Source organism: Pinus tabuliformis, chromosome 5_2 (assembly GCF_031772625.1).
Source record: "Pinus tabuliformis cultivar Carrire ecotype Pingquan chromosome 5_2, CPIR1, whole genome shotgun sequence".
NCBI lineage: Eukaryota > Viridiplantae > Streptophyta > Pinopsida > Pinales > Pinaceae > Pinus > Pinus tabuliformis.
Genome location: NC_142306.1, coordinates 600709186 through 600734525, shown reverse-complemented (window position 1 = coordinate 600734525; position 25340 = coordinate 600709186).

The following is a 25340-nucleotide window of genomic DNA, read 5'->3' as shown; positions in this document are numbered from 1 at the left end:
GGAGAAAAAATAACCTCATCTCAGTACAAGTCATTAAGAAGCTGAGCTTTCTGACCACACAACACCCACAAACATACACCACCGAGTTCCTCCACCAAGGATAAGATCTCCACGTGATCTAGGTCTGAGTGTGATGAAGGACCCTTCCAAGACCTTTTACTTTCGTGATGTGTTAAATTTCATTTTAAGAGAACATTAATGAATACATCTGCATGCAGAAAAGAAGAGGAACATAACAATCATCAACAACATAAAAACAAAAGCCGTTGATAACGGAGTTCATCCAGGAGGGACTACGTCTCTGGGACCCAGTGTCAAGATGGTGTAGGCCGCTGCATTAAGTGCTGTCAATAATGGTGATGTACACAAGAGATGATGTCGTGATCATACAAGGAAAATTCCCTCACGTGGGAGTGGCTCTAAGAGATGTTCCACTACAGGAACCCTCAGTCAAAAGACTCCTATCAGTATGCCACAAAACTCATGCATGATGAGCATCCCGCCAACATGGAATAAAAGGGATGTCAAAACAAAAACATGCATGATGACAACAAGAGTATCCTAGAAACATACAACAAAGGGATCTCAAAGCATAACATGACAAATTATGACAGCAAGTACATCACATAAAAGATCCCGCATCACATCAAGCAAGGAATCATGAAAACATGTAATAAACAAGATCCTGCATCAACATCAATCAAGGATCTATGCAGTACAATGCATAAAGAAGAAGTACATGGACACATCATATGTTAGGCCCCTATACTACTAGTGTAACCCCTTATTATTATTAGTACAAACCACTTATTATATTGATGTACCCATGTAGTGCCCATATTGTTACTATTGTGCCACATAGAAGCCCACTATTGTTATTGTTGTGCCCTACAATATTATTGTTATGTAGGCTTTGATTGTATTGGGACCACTTAGACTCCTATATATAGAAAGGAGGTATTTTCATTTGTATCATCCAAGAATTGTTCATTTATGTAATGTAAAGGAGGTTGCCCCCTCGAAGAGGCTGAATTCTAAGGCGTGGATCTCTCTTTTCTATCTTTTTGTGAGCTGGTTTCATAACATTTGATATCAAAGCTTTGGATTCTAGGGTTTCGCTGCTCCAAACAGGTCATCGTGGCATTTTCGCTATAACTTTGTTTCTGTGACATTTCAGAAGTCGCAAAAAAAACCCATTTGCGAAGAATTGGCGCTGAACCTTGGGTCCGAATTTCAGAGCTTTTCGCACGATATTTTCGGAGATATGATCTGAGGAAGTTGGTCTTTTTGCAAGACTCCTGAATTACAGTCAAAACAGGTGACCTGGGGAAAATCATCATAACTTTCTCTCTGAGGATCGGATTGAAATTTCGTAAAATGCTACAGAAAGACGACGAACTGTAGTTTCTTGTGGGTGTTTTTTAGATCCAAAGGTCGAAACAGTGACTCGCAGCACGTCGTACAAGTTAGCTCTACTAAACTAGTCTATAATCAAGTCACTGTGGGAGATTGTCCATAACTCTTTCTTGGAGAATCCAATTTGGATTAGACTAGTGGCATTGGAAAGAGGACACAGAGGGCTACTACAGGTAGAAATTTCAGAACTTAAATATCCACAATTACAGAGTTACAATTGTTTCAAGATTGAGGTCCTAAAATCAAGAAAAAACAAGATGAGGAAGTTTGATGGCAAGGATCCGGCAAATTGGATACTTCAGATGGAGCAATATTTTGATCTACATGGTGTACAACTATTACAAAAGGTATGTATTGCATCTTCATATTTAAAACCAGATCAATTTTTATGGTATAAAGGGCTTTGTTCTCGTAAAAAACTTGTTACGTGGTCAATTCTCACGGAGGAAATGATAGCACATTATGAGGATACAAAGAGCAACACCTTCTTTAGAGCAACACCACAACAATTGGAAAGAGTAAAAGGGCTTTGTGACATATTGGAAAGTAAAATTATGGCAACAAATAAGTCTACCCCTCACAACTATAAAGATGGAAGTGTTGTTTCTCCTAGCCTTCCACAACCTACAAGGGTTACTCCACAACAATTGGAAGAAAAAAGAGAAAAAGGGCTTTGTTACAATTGTGATAGCCAATGCACTAAAGGTCATAAGTGTGCTGAGAAGAAATTATTTTACATAGAATATGAAGAGAAGGAAGAAAAGGATCAAGAAACATCAAAAGAAGAAGATATACACCAGGACCCCACCACAGAGAAAGAAGCAATGAATCAGACCATATCTTGTGAAGCATTGGCAAGAATTACCACTCCTCAAACTCTCAAGATAGAAGGACATATCAAGAAGAAAAAGGTGCAAGAAGTGAAATATCACACCGAGAAAGAAGAAATGAATCCAACCATATCTTATAATTCATCGGTCGAAATTACTACTCCTCAAACTATCAAGATAGAAGGACATATCAAAAAGAAAAATGTTCAAGAAGTGAAAGATCACATCAAGCATCAAGAAATGAATCCGACCATATCTTGTAAAGGATTGGAAGAAATTACCACTCCTCAAACTCTAGATATAGAAGGACATATCAGGAAGAAAAAGGTTCAAGCAGTGAAAGATCACATCAAGCATCAACAACAAGTTCTCCAAATTTTAAAGGATAGCGACACTTCAGTGCAAAATCAAATGAAACAACAAGTAGATCAACATTGTAGTGAAAAATGTTTTGATTGGGTATTTTTACTGCTACATCTCAAGCAAGCTATTTATGAGAAAGAAATGTTGGCAATACTACATGCACTTAAAAAATGGCGACCTTACCGAATGGGAAGACTCTTCAAGGATGAGGATATGGAAGCATTGTTTTGTGTTATCTCTATTATCCAACCAGATTGGATAAAAGAAGCAAAGGATGAATGGAACAAGGACAAAGAAGTATGGCCACTTATTCAAAAGTTGCAAAAGTTCCTAATTCAAACAATATTGCCAGAAATTGAAGAGGAAGGAAAAATCATATTGGAACCTGGAGCAGTCACAGAAACAAGAACTCGACAGCTACGAAATCGATCAATTTTAGAGTATCTCATCAAGTGGAAGAACTTACCTGCTGAAGATTCCACATGGGAGGACAAGAATTTTATACAGAAGCATCAAGAACTACTCAAGCGTTGAGGACAACGCTTTTTGAAGGAGAGGGGCATGTTAGGCCCCTATACTACTAGTGTAACCCCTTATTATTATTAGTACAAACCACTTATTATATTGATGTACCCATGTAGTGCCCATATTGTTACTATTGTGCCACATAGAAGCCCACTATTGTTATTGTTGTGCCCTACAATATTATTGTTATGTAGGCTTTGATTGTATTGGGACCACTTAGACTCCTATATATAGAAAGGAGGTATTTTCATTTGTATCATCCAAGAATTGTTCATTTATGTAATGTAAAGGAGGTTGCCCCCTCCAAGAGGCTAAATTCTAAGGCGTGGATCTCTCTTTTCTATCTTTTTGTGAGCTGGTTTCATAACATCATATACCTCACAACCAAGGGCCATCTGAAGAAGTGGATGTCAAAATGCTGAAGTTGTTCGAACCATCGATCTCAAGGCATCGATTGCATGAAAATGACTGCTCGCACATGAATGTGGACATCTGCACTGACACTTAGAAAAGTGGCTAGAAAAAGAAATGAGAGAATGAAAAATCTGAATACACCATCAGGTTTTTGGCATCGAGTAGTGCAAAATCGACTATCCAAAATCCGAATTCTGAAAAGTTGAGAATCTGGGGCTCAAGGAATCTTTTAGATTCCCCCGGGATTCCTCAAATATTTTGCTCCATGGGTGGACTAGAAATTTGCAACTTAGATGGTGAATCTGATCTTGCCATTGCGATCCCTGTGGAAAACCATGAAAAACAATTATAAACTTGACTATATTCCAACATGGCAAAATTTTACCTCCTTGGGAAATTTCAAGGCTCATGGTTCTACTCCCTGTTTTTGCTACAATCATGGTTCCACGTGCATTCTGAAAATGGCCGAAAAATGAAAAACTCTGATGGAGAAATGGACAACGCCATTGCATTCGTGGCGACGAGAGGTGTTGAATCCATATAAAATTTGTCAAATTCTGACAAAGAGGAAATTTGGCCCTCCTGCAAAATTCATGGTTCCTGCATTAAAAAATAATTAATTTGTCTTGAAAAGCATGCCCGATCCTGGTTCCTCCATCTACCTCAAACTATGTGCAATGGTGAAATTTTGGGTTTATATAAAAATTACTGGCAGAAATACCAATGTAATTCAGTTTGGCTCAATGGTTAAATTAACAAATAGTTTAAGAGGGGTTAGGTGGTCAAACCCTGCCCCTCTCGTTTTGGTTAGAACAAACTACATTAAGAATGGGGGTCAGGTTCGCATTGGGTGGCCCACCCCCAAAATCCTGTTACCTTTGAATAAATTTGGCACATAGTGTTTTTGGTTGGGCATTTAATAATATTTGGGGCCGCTCGCTTGGGGGCCGGCCACGTGGGCCGGGCGGGTTCGACCCCTGCCGGTCCCGTACTCTATTGACGACGCATTGTATTAATGGTGGTTGGCGTTGGGGTGTGGACCGAGTCCAGCGCCGGTGGCCTGCCCACCCCATTAACAATGTGTTGTAACGTTTTAACGTTATATGCAAGAGGTTGGAGGAGGGCTCGGCGGGGTGATGGCCGCTGAGCCAAATTTAATATTAATTTTTGATTATCATTGTGGTTCCAAGCGTTGTGGGGTCATGGCCGCCCACCACTTTTTTTAATATTTTTTTTGTATATTCGCTATAATATGGTTATGAGGGGTGGTGGGGGTGGTGGCCCGCCACCATACAAATAGATTTTTTTTTTGGTTTTTATAAAGAGAGAGGTTGGTTTTAAACTTTTATAAAATAAGGGTCATTGGGAAAATTAACGAGGCTGCATTTTCGACCAATTTCAGGAGCTAGGTTTATGCCTTTGAGTCGGTCAAATTGTAGGACACTTAAACCTGGCCTAGAGCCCAACTTTGACCAAAACTTTGACCGACTCGTTCTCCCTCATACGAGTTCAATTTGACGAACCATTCACACCTCCGCGATCAGGACAACGCGATCTATGCTTTGGTCCCAGGTCGAAGTCATTTTGAGCACTTTTATTTTCGAGCGTTCATAAACCCACTTTGTCCTGTGTGTCTCTCTGGAGCCACCTGGATCAATCCTCCCCATTGTGGAGCTTTTGGTCCTCTAAAAGCATGAAAAATAATCTACAACTTCTTTTTACCTTGTCTGCATCACAAGCATCCTAAAAAAGGTCTCGCTTCCATCTCCTTCACCTTTGTTCTTCAGAGGCTTAAGCGACGAACCGACACCTACTACCTCTGCAACTTGTAGTACATTGTTTTGCAAATTACATGCTTGATTGACATGACCAACTAATGACCCAAATGTCACACACTTGCCATGGGTTTATAACACATACTCGGTGGTCAAGTTTACATCAAGATGGACACAAGACCTCAGTTATGACAACAAGGCCGACACATCATTGTTGCTTCAACAAGTGATGGAAAACACCTCATCACTACAACACATGATTTACAATCATAAGGCCAAACACTATTGTTTTGAAATGTGCTAGAAACATAACATCACTTTTAGAGTGTAAAATGTGACTCAAAATACAACCAGATATCATTGTTGCTGAACAAGTGATGGAAAACACATCATCACTTTTACACTTTAAAATGCAACAAATGATTTACAAAAGAATGACCATGAAATGACAACATGTCTAGAACCATTTTTCACTTATCAATGTGAATGGGTCACCTTCTTGAGGTGGTTTTGTTTGTCGAACAACTGTTCTTCCTGGTTCACGCACCAACACTTTGTATTTAAGGCGCTGCTCTGGATGGAGCCTCTAACATGTGGCTCTTTGATGGCCATTTTTGTCGCAATGACTGCAATAGGTTTTCTTCCTCTAGATTTTCTTAACCTATTTATTTTCATGCTATTGAGAGGGTCTTTCACGCCTCATCCTTTTGAATGCTGCCATTCTTTTCCAACACTTAGGGAATGTATGGTTATGTAATCCACAAAAGGTGCATGTTTTTCGATGCCATGTTTTACGTTCATTATTAACAACATGATCATGATCAAAATGAACATTCGAAGATCGAAAGTGGTTATACCTTCACTTGCTATCTTTGATGTCAGTATGGCGATGAGAGCTTGTCTCAGCGCTCTCCCTGCAATGGGCACTGTCGTGGGATGACGGGGATGTGTTCCCATCATTCTCTTTCCTCGACGATTTCAAGGATGTCTCGGACGACTCTGACACCTTCGAGCACTCTACTTTAGTGTATCTCGATCCTGCAAATCGATGTTCATGCACAACCTCCAAAGGTTGAGTTATGCCTTGGTTATTAACACCAAGTTCTTCTTTCTCCTTGTGCCTCATCCTTGTAAGGAGCCTCACGTTTGTCCCTGTAATTTGGACCTCCAAATCTCCAACGGAAATCATACTATGTGATGATGAAACTAAAAGTAAATCAACATCTTTTACCTCCTCTTTAAATTTGGAAAGAACTGATGAGGGTTGCTCATCATCTGTTGTTGGTGGTTCGCTAACTATCTCGACGCATTCCCCAACTTCCTTTCTAACATACCCAAGTCCTACCTGATGGGGTCATTCCTCTACTTTGATGGGGTTGACAATGCCTTGGCCATTAATGCGCAAGCCTTTTCCTTCATACCCCATTTTATTCAACAATTTGGAGCCAATTCCTGTGGTATGATTTTCAAGAACAAGGAAATCATCATTAGGAAACATACATGAATTTGGAGAACTACATTTTACCTCGCATGGGTCATGCTACAGCTTTTCCAAGGCCTCATCCTTTTCTTTCAGCTATCGTAGCAAACTTTGTTTCTCCTCTTTCTCTCCATGTAGACGCATCTTCAATTTAGCGTTCTCTGTTTAAAGATTATCTTTATTATGCTTCAGTTCTTCCAGGGCCTCTTCCATGGCTTGCAACTAAAGCTGTAATCACTCCTTTTCCTTTGTCTCTTTTTGTAGAGTTTCATACATGATTTCCACTCTTTTGGAAATTTTGAGCATGGTCTCATACATCGTTTTTTCATCCTCTATCACTACATGTTCCATTTTTCACGCTGCAATTCACATCAACACAAAGACCGCTCTGATACTGCTTGATCCAGGTCCGGGTGTGACAAAGGACCCTTCCAAGACCTTTTACTTTTGTGATGTGTTAAATTGCATTTTAAGAGAACATTAATGAATACATCTGCATGCAGAAAAGAAGAGGAACATAACAATCATTAGCAACATAAAAACAAAAGTCGTTGATAACGAAGTTCGTCCAGGAGGGACTACGTCTTCGGGCTCGAATGTCAAGATGGTGTAGGCTGTTACATTGAGTGCTGTCAATAATGGTGATGTACATAGGAGATGATGTCGTGATCATATAAGGAAAATTCCCTCACGCAGGAGTGGCTCTAAGAGATGTTCCACTACAGGAACCCTTAGTCAAAAGACTCCTATCAGTATGACACAAAACTCATGCATGATGAGCATCCCACCAACATGGCATAAAAGGGATGTCAAAACAAAAGCATGCATGATGACAACAAGGGTATCCCAGCAACATACAACAAAGGGATCTCAAAGCATAGCATGACGAATCATGACAACAAGTACATCACATAGAAGATTCTGCATCACATCAAGCAAGGAATCATGAAAACATGTAATAAAAAAGATCCTATATCAACATCAATCAAGGATCTTTGTAGCAAAATGCATAAAGAAGAAGTACATGGACACATCATATACCTCACAACTAAGGGTCATCTGAAGAAACGGATGTCAAAATGATGAAGCTGTTCAGACCATCGATCTCAAGGCATCGATTGCATGAAAATGACTGCTCACACATGAACGTGGACATCTGCACTGGCACTTAGAAAAGTGGCTAGAAAAAGAAATGATAGAATGACAAATCTGAATACATCCTCAGATTTGTGGCATCGAGTAGTGCAAAATTGACTGTCCAAAATCTGAATTCTAAAAAGTTGAGAATCTGGGGCTCAAGGAATCTTTTAGATTCCCCTAGGATTCCTCAAAGATTCTGCTCCATGGGTGGACTGGAAATCTGCAACTCAGATGGTGAATCTGATCTCGCCATTGCGATCCCTGTGGAAAACCATGAAAAACAAGTATAAACTTGACTATATTCTGACATGGCAAAATTTTACTTCCTTGGGGAAATTTCAAGGCTCATGGTCCCGCTCCCTGTGTTTGCTGCAATCATGGTTCCATGTGCATTCTGAAAATGGCTGAAAAATGTAGAACTCTAATGGAGAAATGGACAGTGCCATTGCGTTTGTGGCAACGAGAGGTGATGAATCCATATAAAATTTGTCAAATTCTGACAAAGTGGAAATTTGGCCCTTCTGCAAAATTCATGGTTCCTACATTAAAAAATAATTAATTTGTCTCGAAAAGCATGCCCACTCTTGGTTCCTCCATCTGCCTCGAACTACATGCAATGGTGAAATTTTGGGTTTATATAAAAATTACTGGCGAAAATACCAATGTAATTCAGTGTGGCTCAATGGTTAAATTAGCAAATAGTTTAGGAGGGGTCGGGTGGTCAAACCCTGCCCCTCTCGTTTTGGTTATAAAAAAGTGTATTAAGAATGGGGGTCGGGTCCACATTGGGAAGCCCGCCCCCAAAATCCCATGACCTTTGAATATGTTTGGTGTGTAGTGTTTTTGGTTGGGCATTTAATAATATTTGGGGTCGCCCGCTTGGGGGCCGGCCACGTGGGTCGGGTGGGTTCGACCCCCGCCGGTCTCATACTCCATTGACGACGCGTTGTATTAATGGTAGTTGGAATTGGAGTGTGGGCTGGGTCCACCGCCGGTGGCCTGCCCACCCCATTAACAATGTGTTGTAATGTTTTAACGTTATATGCGGAGGATGGAGTAGAGCTCAACGAGGTGATGGCCGCCAGCCAAAATTAATATTAATTTTTGATTATCGTTGCGGTTCTGGGGGTGGTGGGGTCATGGCCACCCACCCCTTTTTTTAATATATTTTTTTTGTATATTCGCTGTAATATGGTTATGAGGGGTGGCAAGGGTGGTGGCCCGCCACCATATACATAGATTTTTTTTTTGGTTTTTATAAAGACAGAGGTTGGTTTTAAACTTTTAGAAAATAAGGGTCATTGGGCAAATTAACGAGGCTGCAATTTTGATCGATTTCAGGAGCTAGGTTTATGCCTTGGGGTCGGTCAACTTGTAGGACAGTTAAACTTGGCCCACAGCCCAACTTTGACCCAAACTTCGACTGACTCATTCTCCCTCATACGAGTTCTGTTTGACGAACCATTCACACCTCCGCGATCAGGACGACGAGATCTACACTCTAGTCCTAGGTTGAATTCATTTTGAGCACTTTGATATTAGAGTGTTCATAAACCCTCTTTGTCCTGTGTGTCTCTCTAAAGCTAGCTGGATCACCACATTATCCCGTAGTGCCACCTTCCTTATAGCATCAAAACATTCATGGATGAGGTACTATGTGGCATTGCTCCTCTTGAAGTTTGTGATGTATTATTAGGCCAACCATACTTGTGGAAGCATCATGTTGTGTATGAGTCTAGGCCTGACACTATTATTATTAATTTGGGTAATAAGTTATACAGGATACTGAAGGTATACCAACCTACCACCATATCTTTGATCTCTGCTAAGCAATGCAATAAGAACATCTCACAAACTAGGAAATTTGTTTTCTATCTGATTCACTCACAATGTAAGGGGAAGATCATGGCCACATCCATGGCTCCTGGGAAGGGTTCCTCCATTTAGTAGAAGCAGGTAGATAGGGTCATGGAAGAATATAGGGACATCTTATCCTCACCCATAGGGGTACCCTTGCACTATCAGGTCAATCATTCGGTCGATTTGACTCCTGAAGCACCTCTACCCAATGGGATGATATATTGCCACTCCATTTTGGAAAATAAAGAGATCAAGCAGAATATTTAGGAGTTGCTACAAAAAGGGAACATCCAACCAAGTTCTTCACCCTATGGGAGCCTGATTGTACTTATATTGAAGAAGGATGGGACATAGAGGTTCTACATTCATTATCGGGCACTAAACAAAATCACTATCAAGAACAGGTATCCAATCCCATGGATTGATGAACTTCTAGACTAGCTTAAGGGGTCCAAGTATTTCAGAAAGATCGATCTGAAGTATAACTATCACCAGGTTCTAATAAATCCCACAAATGTATGGAAGATCACCTTCAAATTGAAGGAAGGCATTTTTGAATGGTTGGTCATAACCTTTGGGTTGAAAAATTCCCCTGCTACTTTTATGAGGTTGATGGATTGCGACCCTTTATGAACTCATTTATGGTTTTTTATATAGAAAACATCATCAACTGCAACACAAGTTGGGTAGAGAACTTGTAACATAATTGGAAGATCCTTCAAACAACGCAACAACACAAACTATGTGCCAACTTGGAGAAATGCACATTTGGCATGAGATAGGTCCAATATCTGGGTTACATAATAGATGTGTGAGGTGTGCATGTGGATTTGGCTAAGATCCAAGTCATTCGAGATTGGCCAACCCGACCACTCTAAAATAGCTTTGTAAATTTTTGGGCCTTACACATTTTTATGGGAGGTTTGTGTTGGGATTATCCCATACGACTTGCCCTTTTAGTTAGATTATGAAGGGTGGAGCAAAAGGAAAGTTTTCTTGGCTTGAGTCCAATAGAAGGAATTCATTGAGTTGAATCATATCCTTTTCTCTGCACCTATACTCACATTTCCAAACCTACAAAAATGATTTGAAATTGAAACAGATGCCTCTGACTATGCTATTGGTGTAGTCCTCACCCAACACGAGCATCTGGTGGCCTATCATAGTGAGACACTTTTCGATACAATTCGTAAGTACCCCACATATGATAAAGAGATTTATTATATCATGCAGGCTTACCAACAATGGAAACATTACATTCTGGGGAAGGAGAAGATCATCCAAAATGATCACTGACCTCTTTACTTTATATAGACACAAAGGAAGTTGAAGAACGATCACCATCAGAAGTGGTCTACATATCTGCAATGATTCCACTTGAACATTAAATATAAAAATGATGACACCAATCATGTTGCATATTTACTCATTCGCCCCCCAGTTGTAGCATTTACTATTATTCTCAACTCTTGTGGCCATGAAAAATTTGGATGGTAGCAACTATATAAAAATGAACTAGATTTGTCCACCACATACCAGATGCTAGTGGATGGCATGAAAGTTCCATATTTCCACCTCAAGGACACATTATTATGCTATCTAGGACACTTTTTTGTTCCTTCAAGCAAGTGTGCCAAGATAAGTTGGGAAGCACACTACAGTCGGGTTGCAAGACACTTTGGTGTGGAGAAAATTGTGGTCGTACTACATAAGTATTTTCATTGGCAAACACTCTAACAGGATGTTTGAAAATATATCAGATCCTACACTACCTATTACATTTCCAAGCCAACCATCAAGAAGCAAGGCCTGTATAGTCCTTTTCGAACTCCCAACCAACCCTGGGAGTCCATCTCCATGGGCTATCTATCTGGCCTCCTTTCTACGATGCATGGCAATAACTGTGTATTTTTGGTTGTGGACGATTTTTCTAAGATGGTTATGTTGGTGGCCTAGAAGGAGAGTATCACACCAAAGGAAACTACCAAACCATTCTTTGAACGAGTGTGGGTACATTTTGGGATTCCACAGACCATTATTTCATATCATGATAGCAAGTTGATGAGCACATTTTGGTCGAGCCTCTAGACATTATTGGTCACCAAGCTCATCAACATGACTACATTCCATCCCTAGATTGATGGCCAAACAAAGGTCATCAATAGGCTGATAGTGAACATGCTCCACATGTAGAACTCCAAGCATCCATGAAGCTAGGATGAGATCCTTCCCTATCTACAACACCACTATAATATAGCTCTCTTGACTGGTCAAAATCCCTTTCAAGTGGTTCTAGGATTTCAACCATTGTGTATGATTGATGTTGTCATGCCTCATGCGAATACATATACATAATCCACACATGTACACTCTGAGGATGATAAAGAAACCAGTTTTATTGAGTGCATCTATCACATCTTCTAACAGGTTCACAACATCTTGGAGAAGTCTAATGCCAAGTACAAGCAGTGACATGATCAACATTATGTGCCACATAAGTTTCAGGTGGCTGACAAATTTGGGTTGCATTTGCAAAAAGAATGGCATGCCAGAGGCCATCGAAATATTTGACCACTCTGATACGAGCCTTACACCATCACCAAGGTTGTGGGTGATAACACTTTTGAGCTCAAAATTCCCCCATTCTTTGGCCTGAACCCAATTTTTAATGTGGACCTCCTTCACCCATACCTTCCACCATTACTGGACAGATAAGTCATTGAAGAACAACTAACACCAATAAATCTCAACCCAGACTACATGGAACAAACCACAACTGATTTGATTATAGACACATAGATCAAGACCACTAGCCAATAGAAGATCCATCTCTACCAGGTTGTCAAAGCTAGCCAACCCTACACAAGGGCAAGTGGCTCACCAGGGACCAAGTTAAACAAAAGTTTCCCCATCTCATGGAGGAACTCAAAAAAATGGGGAACATTGCTTCCCAAGGGGGGAGGAATGATCTAGGTGGATATTGGTGGTCACTCTCCTATTCCACTTGGACCCCCACCATTCTTTCTTTCAGTTTCCTTAATTGTAGCATAATTTACTATTTTTGGCATCTTTTTGGGTCCTGAAATTATAGAGACATTTTGAGGCCTTAAATGATTTTTTTTTGGAAAATAGGAAAACCCACGAGTTGCAAAATTGGTTTGGAGTCAAAATTCGTAGTCCTTTGATAGATATTTCTAACGAGGTATCATATGCATCAAACAAAGATCATGTGCCAAAGTTACTACCTCGAGAAGTTGATGTACTAATTTACCCCAATGGGGTGAACAAAATTTTGCGCTTCATCTCCTAGGGTTAGGGTTTTGTATGTTTAGGGTTTGTTTCTCAATAATAAATAGGCCTTCAAGCCTCATTGAAACAAAATTTAGAAGGTATGTAGCCACCACATCTCTTCTTAGAGATAAGATACCATCCCCTGAACTAGTTTATTTCCATTCTACATGTAACAATTTTCAGTACTTTGTTATTAAAGTTTCTCCTTTGTTGTAACTCAATGTTTATTTTTATATCTATATTTCATTTCATCCTACATAAATCTGGATTGCTCTATGCTTAAAGTTGACGCAAGTTACAGGTGGAATACAAATAAAATATTTGTGATTGTTGCATGCACAACGTTCACTGTTTAGGTTTAATGGAAGGTGGGATCTCATAAAGCATGGGAATTGTCGCTTGGTTGCTATGAGACGATACAGGGATAGGGCCAAGAAGTTATTGAACACTTAGAACACTACATTCCTTCATGACATAGGAAAATCTAAGGAGGATGACTAGAATCCGAAGGTCTGATGGAGTTGATAGTTGGACAGAGGATGGTGAACTATCACTAGTTCCAAGTGGTTAGACTAGGCATGAAAAAAAGCAGCTTGGGATATTTGTTGGTTGTAAGTGGCCACCATGGTGATGATGTGGGTGTTTACTATGGACTGAACTACATATCTTACAATAAAGCAGGAGCTAGACACGATGACAGGATAACAAATGCATGTTCAGTTGAACAAAAAACGAGTTCTTGAGACTTCTTTATGACACAAGGGAGAAGTGTGTTATTGGTTATCCCAATAGGACCATAGCCACTCTAGTTAGTTCAAGTTTGTAGACAAATATTAAGAATGACACTAGAGGAATCTATCTCAAGTCTAAAACTTCTGATATTGAGAGGTGTATTGACTATCGTGATGGAGAATCCGATTTATTTTGCAAGAATCCTTGTAAGTCCTAGAAAGGGGATAGTTTGACCCTAAGCAATGAACGAGATCATCACTAATGATTTTTTCTCAGGGTTGAAATCATTATGAGAGTAATGACAAGTTGTTTAAATGTGACTATGATAGTAAAGCATTGGAACATAGAGAAATGGTCTCAAAGCATGTTATGGAGAGCCATGGTGATACCATGGGATGGGTTTCAAAGATGTTCACAAAATTTTTAACGAAATCTATCTATGAGATGACCAAGGTAGAATTAGTTGTAGAGGGATTTAGTTATAGAGGAGAGAAGTATGTGAGAGGATGGAAAAGGAGAGAAACAATGAAAAACTAAAAAAAATAAGGAAAATTTATTATTATGGAGTCGAATTTTTGCATGTAAATGGGCATATAGCTATAAGACCTGGTAAGGCATGCATTCCCCTAGGTAATCACTGGTAAAGTCTAGGTTAGACCTAGGCGACATGGGAATGTCAAGTTAACGAATACCCCGCATATAATCTTTGAGGGGGGTAAGGGTCAGAGTGAGTGGGGTTGACTCGCTTGGCAAGGTTGGTTGGATTTAGTCCAAGAGGCCCCAAGTCAAGGTTTAAGGGTGGAATGTTAGGTAAACTTGACTCATGGACATATTCAAATTAACCATGTTAAACAATGGTGATTATGGGCACATGGTAGAGCATACCATGGTTCTATACACATGGTATTTCATGTAATGTAGCCTTTAAAAGGTTGGGAGGACTTCATTGTAGCATAGGACAAGGAGGTGAAATTTCATTGGGTTGGATTTTCCCCTAGAGTTGAGGTTTTCCCAAGATAAATATTTTTGTGCATTATGTGTATGTTTTATTATTTTTGTTGTGTTAATGTTTTTCTCTCAGTTATTTTATATCTTTGTGACATATTTTTAATTACCTCTCTGGTAAATTTTCTTCACTTACAAAGCAAGCCTCCCAGTGGAGTCACTAATTTTGATGATGTTCAACACTAACTAAAACTTTAAACCATTCAAATACCTAAACAAATTCTCCCCTTAACTAATACAAGGTATTGAAATGACCTAGTAATTGGGACCTCTCTTAAGAACATATCCCTTAAAGTGACATGTCTAAAGATGTAAGTTGACAATCACCACACAATGATTATCATAAATTATGTGTGCAAGGGTTATATGTTATGGTTTCAAGAATATGTGTAATCATATTATTCATGGTTTGTTTAAAGGGTGGTTGGAGTTTATTATTAATTTATCTTGTAATTGTGTGCACCTTTCATATGTCATTATATGGTTTGGCATCATAAATACTATGATAATCAATATGTGTTGATTGTGGGTGGTGAAGTTATATATCAATATCTCATGTTTCATTTGACATTTGGAATTTGAAATATTATATTGGGTTATGGATTTGGAACTTTTTTCAACATGAGGTTTTGTAAGTTGATTGATAAGGTATTCGACCTTTATTTGATCTACATTCAGTACATTGAGAATTTAGGCACCTCAACTTGGTAATCCTTGGAGATTGAAGTTGTGAGTGATTTGGTTCCGATAACATATTTTAATGTTGATGGACATTTATGTGTATCAACACAGTCCCTAACTTTGGATTCATTAATGTAGTATTTTGAATTGCATCAAGGATAGCATGGGGCGATTGACATGGCTCCCTCTCATTGGTTCATTTGGTTAACTCATTTTTTATGGTTTACCTGTGGCATATTACATACCTTAGTTAGCACCTTTGGAACATGGAGATTTGGCTTGGAAAACTTGATGTTCTTTGTTGAACTTACCTTGCTCCTATCCTTCATATACCCCACTACCTTGGGTTTGGTTTTTCGATTCTTTCCATTTTCACAAACCCTTCGATGCTTTTTTCATTCTTATGCAAACCTTGTTCCTCTATAAATATTTTTGAGCAGTTTTTAGAGAGTTTACACTCTCAAAATCCAGATATCTAGGTGAGGAGTTGTTTGTATAAACTTGACTTCTCATTATTACTGCACTACACACTAGGTATGTGTAAATATGATGCCATTGTTATTTTTATGAATTACACAAAGTTTATTTTCCTTCTTGTTAACCCTACTCCTCTTGGATATATGTAAACAAATGTATGCATTCTTATCTTTATTGGCTGATCATGAGTTTCTTTTCTTTGGGTTTGTATGTTTACTAGGGTGCATTCATAAAATTCTTCTTGGCTTGTTGAGATCTCTCCCTGTGCATTAAGGACTAGAAGACCTCAAGGCCTTTGAGCCTTTGGCTTACTTTGTCTGGCATGAACTAAGAATAGCCATTAAGTCCATGGTATCTTAATCAATACGTTTTGAGCTAGTTAGTAAGGGATTAATCCACAATTGTTTTGGTCCCATGTGAGACAATTTATTTGGCATCACATTTGTTTCTCCTCTCAGAATTATTGATCCTGTTTTATGTATAGTTCATATTTGTCATTTAAAGTAACTTATCATTATTATTATCAATGGGAATTCAAGACTTTTTCCGTTTCTTTTGCTAAGCACATAATAATCGCTCAAATTCTTGTATTAACCAATCATCTAATTTTTTTTTTTATATGTGATGGTTTTTGAACATGTATCTGACCATGCCTAGGGTTTACACATTCATTTGTCACACGACCTAGGTTATGTGTATAATTAATATTTTCATTCATTTGCACTATGATATTGTTGCACATCTACAAAGTAATAGCCTGTGAGGCATTTCAAGTGTGTTTACTTGTAAAAAATTATGATTATTCACATTATTTTTTTCATGTTGGGGTTTGATTTGTCTTACTTTGATTTTTTTTGAAAATTATAAAATAAAAAGGTTCAGGTCTTCAGTTTTTTTTTCTCTATTATTTCCATCGTGTATCATGAGGACCGTACATATTTGTCAATATTCAATTAGAAAAAACCATTGTTTATATTGGACCATTAAATTTGTTAAGTAAAATTCATGTTTCCGCCTTGATTGATTCTATGCACACGAATTATATCCCTGTGCATATTCTAATTATTTTTTTCCTCTTTTTTATTAAAACTTGATGTTTTATTCATGAAATAACAAATGCTACAAAATATTTTATTACTTGTGTAATAAGCCATTCAATTTCTTCCATTTCACTTTTTTTAATAGGAATAGGGGAAGAGGCAAAGAAACTGAGAATAGAGATCAACATTTTGGTATAAGGGATAAGAGACCAATAATATCCATCCATTTTGATGAAGATCCTCAATAAATAAGATATTTTCTTCACAATGGTGTGATCAATTTGTTGGGCCAAATAGGCCCTCAGTAAATGATACGATCCGAATCACAACAACCTCCTTTGGTTCAACAATATTTCGTGAGCATCCCTATTCCCCCACACGTTTCTGCTCCTCTTGTTAACCCAAACAATGATGGTTAGGGGCTAGTTATCTCTACATATGATATAAATTATAGACACGGTTTGCATGTTGTTTCACCACCTAATCCTCCTCACCACCCTCATGTATCACATTTACAATCTGCTGTGTCACGTATAACTCATATTCTTCCTACAACACCCAAACCATCTACCCTTTCTACTCATCACACTCCTTCTACACATTAGAACTATAAATAGCCTATACTATTAACTGGTCTAGCAGGCCAACCATCAAAATACCAACCTATCTCTTTTCTTACTGCGAGTGAGCAAAAACAGGATGCACAGGCTTCTTCCTCTAGTTCCTATTACGCATAATCTAACTGAGTCACATAATATCTGCAACAAGAGGAGAAACAAGTAGAATCAACTCCTTCTGAAGGGAAAAAGAAATAAACATGGTTCTTTTATTACATATCACTTCCTTTCAACGCAAGTTACTTGACTTGGTTTTTCAATATTGTTTATATGTTTATAAGGTGGGGTTACCTATTTAGACAAATTACTAGATATTTCACTAATGATTTGGACAACTTATTAGTTTGAAGAGGCTGGCTATAATTATGTGCATATCATGCTCTATATTTTATGGTACCACTTGAATATGAATATTTCATGGAGTGAAAAGGAGGGTGGGAGGTACACTTTTCTTTTTGGTTTATGTGATAATTACTCTAACGATAAGTTATATGTGGTGGTTGTTTATGCCATGGTTAATTCTTACTATGTTGTATGTTGTGATCAACAACCTAATTTCAAGTTTAGAAACTCAACAAAATAAATGATATATAATTCCCATTTATTTATGTAAAAAGGAAAATGGAAACTTGATCGAATGGATTAGAGAGGGTCCCACCTATTAGAGTCTAGATTTAGTTAAATTTTTTGAACAACCTTTAGAAGTTCCTCCTCTTTTTGTCTAATCATCCTTTATTAGAAATACAACTAATTCAATATTTAAACCTAAAGAAAAACAATAAAAAGTATTTGGACCATTCTTAAAAAGAGGAGAAATATATGAAGTCAGAGAGAGAACTGTTGAGGGAGAGGTATGCTATAAATTTTGGTTGTTATCATTTTGTTATCACCAAAAAAATGATCATCTGGCCTAATCTACTAGATGGATCAAAGTACACCATGTAAAGCCAATTTTACCATAGTAAAATTGCTTTCATTGTGAGAAATTACCTAATAAACCACCTTTATTAAGTCATTTATAGTTAAACCCATGAAGAATAATTAAATATATCATTATTTATTTGATTTTCTTCTAGGAATAATTAATTTAACCATTGTTTTATTATTATTCCTTGTCAAATTTGACCCAAACATGAAAAATAAAGAGATAAATCAGTATTTATCTTATTTTTCTCTAAGAATAGTTAATTAATCACTAATTAATTATTATTCTTTGTTAAATTTGACTAAATCTCTTAGGAATAATTAAATAAATCCTTATTTGTTTATTATTCCTTAACTAATTCATTGAGATAATAAATAAATCATTTATTTATTTATTATTTCTAAATAAAAGTTTAAATACTCTTTCCTTCCTAAACAAATATAATAAAATATTCCAAGTGGCAATTTCAAGAATGGGATCAATAATATTTTATTATTGCTCATTATTCGAGGATAACTCAATATTTTGTTATAAATAGGAGGGTTTTCCATTCATTATTCACTTTTGATTATTTTCATTGTTGCACTCACTGTTGTAACTCTGATTATTTTCATTGTCGCACACCATATTTTTGTTGGGTTTATGCATTATAGAGGAGGGAGACTCTACATAAGCTGAAGGCATTTGAGGATAGCCAAGAACCCATCCCATAGAGGGGGACTGGTAACATTTATCTGTTCTCTTCATAGGTGTTATTATTAAATTATTCTTTACATATCTAGTTTCCATTGGATGTTTTGGGGTATTACTCTTTCTTTCACTGTTTAACTATGATTGCACCAAAGATCATAATTTTGGCAAGTTTTGTTTCTATCAATAGCTGCAGATCTACAATGTTTAGCAATTATTTCTTTGTTGAGATCGTTTGTCATCCACGATCTTAAGTGGGTTCTTTTCGTACATCATTGAGAAGAAAACACTACAACAAATTAGTGACTCCACTCGGTTTTATACTTCAGATCCAGAAACGTGGGTGACCTTTGGTTTTTAGCTTAGGGTTTCTTCTTTTTTCAATTCTATTGAAGTTTCCTAGTGTTTTAACCCTAGATTTGATAAATTTCTGACTTCCACAACCTTTCTGGTCGTTTCTGTAGGTCACATCAACCAATCGCGGAAAAGGTGACACTTTTTTTTGAAATTTGCAGACCGGACATCCCAAAGAAGAAGTCACAGTTTTCAGCCCAAAAGGTGTGATCGGGGATCCAAAACGCAGTGTTCTACCCAAAAAGTGCGATTTCATCAAAAAAAGGGTCAGAACCGGCAATTTCTGGGTTTCAGGGTTTTGCTAAGAGTTTTTTTTCGGGGTGTGTGACCTATGTCTCATCTCGCTTAGGCCTTGATCCATTATGTTTTACTCGTCAAAGTTGAATATAGCCTCCTCTAGGGCTTCAAGTACACTTCTACCTTTCTAGGAGGAGTTTAGCTAAGTGAGAAGTCCGAGTTTCTACAGCACTTTCAGCCACATTTTCCAGATCTGTAACCTTTTGTTTCATATCTGATAATATAGGTTTCTACCATCCACAGTTTCACATTCAAATTTGTTTGGGCATTCCCTTAGGGTCCCATCGGTTGCCCTAGGTGTTTCACCCATCTCCCTGTATTTTTGCAGCAATCTTCCTCTCTAGTTTTTTGTTGTTGCCACACCACTTTCTAGCAGCTTAGTGTCACTTGATCCCAATCACACCGACATTTAGATATCTTTATCATTTCAGTGTCTTTCCTATAGGTTTAGCCACCAAGTAGTACAATGTTTGCAAACCCAGTTTGGTGGGGTTTAGTTAATTGTTTTGTTGTTCATTTTCTGTTATTTCTTTCAGTTTATTTGCAACAATATTTTTTATTTTTTACAAACATGATCTGGGATTAATCAATTAATACACTTGCACACACAAGCACACCTTAAGCGAAGGGTGATTGGTTTACACCGCATCAGAGATAGAAGATATATTGTTGATATCCCTTCACCATTTCCATGTTCCATGTGTCCTTCCATAATTGTGCCACAAAGGCGTGTGTCGTGGAGACTATTAGGCCTTCAACCCCAGTTTCCTCTTGGGCATATTTCGCCTCCCCGTCAGGTTCGAGTTCATAGCCCTTTGAGTCCCCATACTAACTCTTCTCCTAGTCCTTCTGATTCCTCATCTGATTCTCAGCCTCTTTCACTGCATATCATCACCATGTCTGGATCCACAACTGGTGCAGGAACCCAAACTGGTGGTGGCTCTGGTGCTATATCGGTGGTCACATTAGGCAGAACAGTCTCAAGAACCATTCCGGCAACCACCATGCTCCCCTTTATGGCTAGGTTAAGACTACTGGATCTTAACCAGTTGATAAATGACCCCATACACCATGATGCTGGTTGGCCCTTTATGCTGACTAACCATCCCTCAGACATCCCAAAGTTCAAGGGTATTACTGGAGAGGATCCTACCAACCATGTTTAATCCTTCCACATGTGGTGTTCATCCAACTCCATAACCGATGACTCCATTCATATTCAGCTCTTCCAACGCACGCTCAATGGAGACGCTACAAAATGGTATGTAGACCAGCGCTTTGCCTCTCATTTCATTTTCGTGACTCTTGCTAAAGCATTCTTATCATATTTCCAGTTACCTCTCTGATACGAAAATGGTACGGAGCTATTGACCACATTCCGTCAGTCATCCGCCACTCGCCTTTCTGACCATGTTCAAGAGTGGCATCGAAGGAGGAGCATATGTCGTGCCCCTCCTTTCGAAGACCGTTTCTATCTGGATTGGTTTCTTAAGAGCCTTTTATCCCCCATCGGGAAAGATGTTGCGTCCCATTTTCCTCAGATCGAGGAAGAAGCTCTCCAGACCTATTTGAGATATGATTTGATTTACGCTCAATCCAGTTATGTCTATACTGTCATTCCATACCTCCCTCATCCTGGAAGTTGTAGGTTTTAACCCCGTACAGAAATTAACTGCATACGAATTCTAAAACACAGAAAATAAACAATGAGAGAGCATAACACATAAAACACATATACACAGATATTTCCCGTGGATCCCAAAATCGGGACTACCAGCTTTATTTTTCATTATATTACTTTCAATGTTACAATACATATTTATACATGCCGAAGCATCCAATGCCATGGACTGAAAACCATCGCGTCCAAAACCATGGACCAAAAACCATAGGTAGGTCCGCCCAACTACGTAGGTTAGTCTTGGAAAGAATATAACACAACCCAACATTCTCCCACTTGTTTTTTTCTTTCCATAGGGGGCCACAGGAAAGCTTAGTCATTTTTCCAACCCTTAAATGCCCATTGTTTCTCTACACCAGGAGAACTTCTCAGAGCTCAAATATTTTGTCAATGCATCTGCAGTATTCTTCAAAGTGTCCACCTTTACCAGCAACACCTTTTTGTCTTCTATCATATCCCTCACAAAGTGATACTGAACATCAATGTGCTTTGTATTTGAATGATAAGCAGGGTTGTTTGCCAAGAAAATTGCACTTTGGCTGTCACAATCTATCCTTATAGCTCCCTGTACTAACCCCATACTTGAACACAATATCTGCAACCAAAATGATTGCTTGCTTGCATGAGTGGCTGCCATGTATTCTAATAGAAGTTACCTTGGCAACAGGAGAAAAAAAATCACCAAAATAAATTCCCGGCACCTGTTAATAACCTTTTGCTACCAACCGAGCTTTGTATTTCTCCACCTTTCCTTCTGCATTTGTCTTCTTCTTGAACACCCATTTGCTGCCAATGGGTTTCCTTCCAGCCAGCAACTCCACTAGATCCCAAGCCTCATTTTTGTGCAAAGATGCCATTTCATCAACCATGGCCTCTTTCCATAGTTTTCCATCCTTTGAATCTACTGCTTCCTTCACAGTTTTGGGATCATCATCAGTAATAGATAAAGAAAAATTTGAACAGAAAGTAGATGGACTATACCTTTCTGGCTGCCTTCTTTATCGAACTAATTTTCTTAAACTTGGAGTTTATGGCTATTCATCTTTTGATTCCTCCTCTGCTGTAGAGTCTAATTCTTCCTCCTTTAGCTCAAACTCTATCTTCTTAGGTTCCTTTGGTTGGACTTCATGTTTAATAACATCTTTCACCTCTCTGAACACCACATCTCAGCTATACACAACCTTCCTTGTGGTTGGGTTCCAAAGCTTATAACCCTTTAAACCATCCTTATACCTAGTAAAGATGCACTTTCTAGATTTACTATCCAATTTGGTTCATTTCTCCTTTGGAACATGTACGTATGCATCACTTCCAAATACCCTCAGATGTGAAAGAGAGGGTTTCTTACTCGTCCATACCTCTTATGGAGTCTTATCCTCGAATGCTGATGAAGGTGATCTGTTGACTAGGTAACATGCTGTCTCCATTGCTTTTTCCTAGAATTCTTGTCCTAACCCGGCACCACTGAGAATGCTTCTTGCCCTTTCCATCAATGTCTTGTTCATTCTTTATGCAACTCCATTTTGCTGAGGTGTATATGGAGCAGTCTTCTACCGTGCTATACCACACTTCTTATAGAATTCTTCAAATTGCTTACTGCAAAGCTCTCCACCGTTATCTGTCCTCGGCACCTTTATCTTCTTCTCTGTCTGGTTTTCCACCAGAGCCTTAAATTCTTTAAACCTGTCAAAGACTTCAAATTTCTTCTTAAGGAAATATATCGATGTATTCCTTGAGAATTCATCTATAAATGATACATAGTACATAGACTTACCTAGTGATGGAACCTTCATAGGTCTAAACACATCACTGTGCACAAGCTCTAATATCTGTTTCGCCCTCTTACCACCAGAGGGGAAACTCACCCAATTCTGCTTCCCATATACACAATTTTCACAGAAATCAAAATCTAGAGAGCTATTACTCATACCTTCTACCATACCTTTACCATGAAGTATTCGAAGGCCCTTCTCTCCAATATATCCAAGCCTTTGATGCCACATCATGATCTTCTCTCTAGAGACCACTAGATTTTCTGCTCCACTTTCAGGAACCACAGAACTATTGCACCCATCAACAATAGTGCTACCTTGTAGCTTGTACAGAATTCCAGTCCAAACTCCCTGCATCAATACCAATGCTCCTCGAACCATCTTGCAGGTATCCTTCTCAAACACTTTTTTTACACCTGCATCATCCAACTTCCTTACAGAAATCAGATTTCTGGCTAATGCAGGAATATGCAGAACACCGGGAAGTGTTCTAACCCTTCCATCTTGCAACTTCAACTTTACTTTTCCACGACCAACAATTCTAGCCTTCCTATCATCTCCTAAGAAGACATCACCACCATCATATTTATCATAATCACATAACCACTCTCTATGGGGAGTGAAGTGAAAGGATGCACCTGAGTCAATCAACCATGCCTCATGATCTACATGTGTACTTGAAGAAGCCAAGTACACATCCCCACCTTCATTTGAGGTTGTTTTCACCTCTGTAGAAGAAGCATCATTGTTGTGGGGAAAAATGCCTATGCAGGACGATCCTATCCACCTAAGGTGTGACAGTACCTTAGCAACAAACGAATACAACTACTTCGATTTCTTCCTTTATGAAATATGAAAGAGAGGATATTGGTGGACTTACCGTTATCTTTCGGTTGTCCCTCAATCTAGATCCTCTCCTCTTTGTGTGTCCATAGCTACTTGCCTCCTCGCTTTTGCTCCCACGAGATCACAAGAGAACAGCTACCTGTGACAAGAGAACAGCTACATGCAACAAGAGAAGGACACAATACAAAGGCAAATATACATATTCATAAATGATTCAGGATTAGAAGTAAATCAAATACACTAATGCAAATCATACAATAAACACCCGCATATAGGAAAGAACCGAGAAGCTTTATTTATTGATAAACAAGGTTCAGGAAGAGATACAACCCATAGGGTTCCAACCCAGCATCTCCTTCCCAGCAGAATGGAATTCCTTCTTCAGCCCCTTTCAAAGCATAAACACCCAATGATCCAACCACAAACCAACAACAATTCTTTGCAATACAATCCAGCCTCCTTAGACCTCATGAGAGAGCTCTATATATAGGAGTTTTGGAGAAAGGATGAGTCAGCTTGAGGCTGGCATGAAGCTGACTAGTGTCCTCTCCCACTTCAGTTCTTGAGTCCACTTGGAGATTCTTACTTCCACTTGGAGATTTGGAACCTCTTACTCATCACCAGTCGAATTCCCTGATCCAAGTGTCATTTTGGAAGCTTCCTGGGCATTGACACCTTGAGGAATGAGTCTGCCACTTGTCCAAGTACGCTCAGCATAGGTGGCCTTCTTTGCAGTTGACATTCAACGCAGGTACACAGTGGAGCACTTGACATTCAGCGCAGATGCTCAGTGGAGCAGTTGACATGATCCAGAAATTGCTTGTTTTTGAGTGTTTTCAGGTGGAGAACTTTTATAAACTACTGTGGTTTGCTGGCCTTGTTCCTCTAGGGGTAGGAACAACATGTTTAGGGGCTTTGGATCCCTTAATTATTGACATTTCATGCTCAATGATGCAAGGCACAAAAATGTCTATAACAGTTGCCCCCTAAAGTATGAGGTCGTTTATCGGGTGAAATGCTTTATCCAGGGGAGTCCGAAGTTCATCCATTTGCTGGGAGGAGACCTGTAATAAGATACAATACAATACATTATGATTCATTCTGCTTTCATGATCTAGCTGAGGTGAGC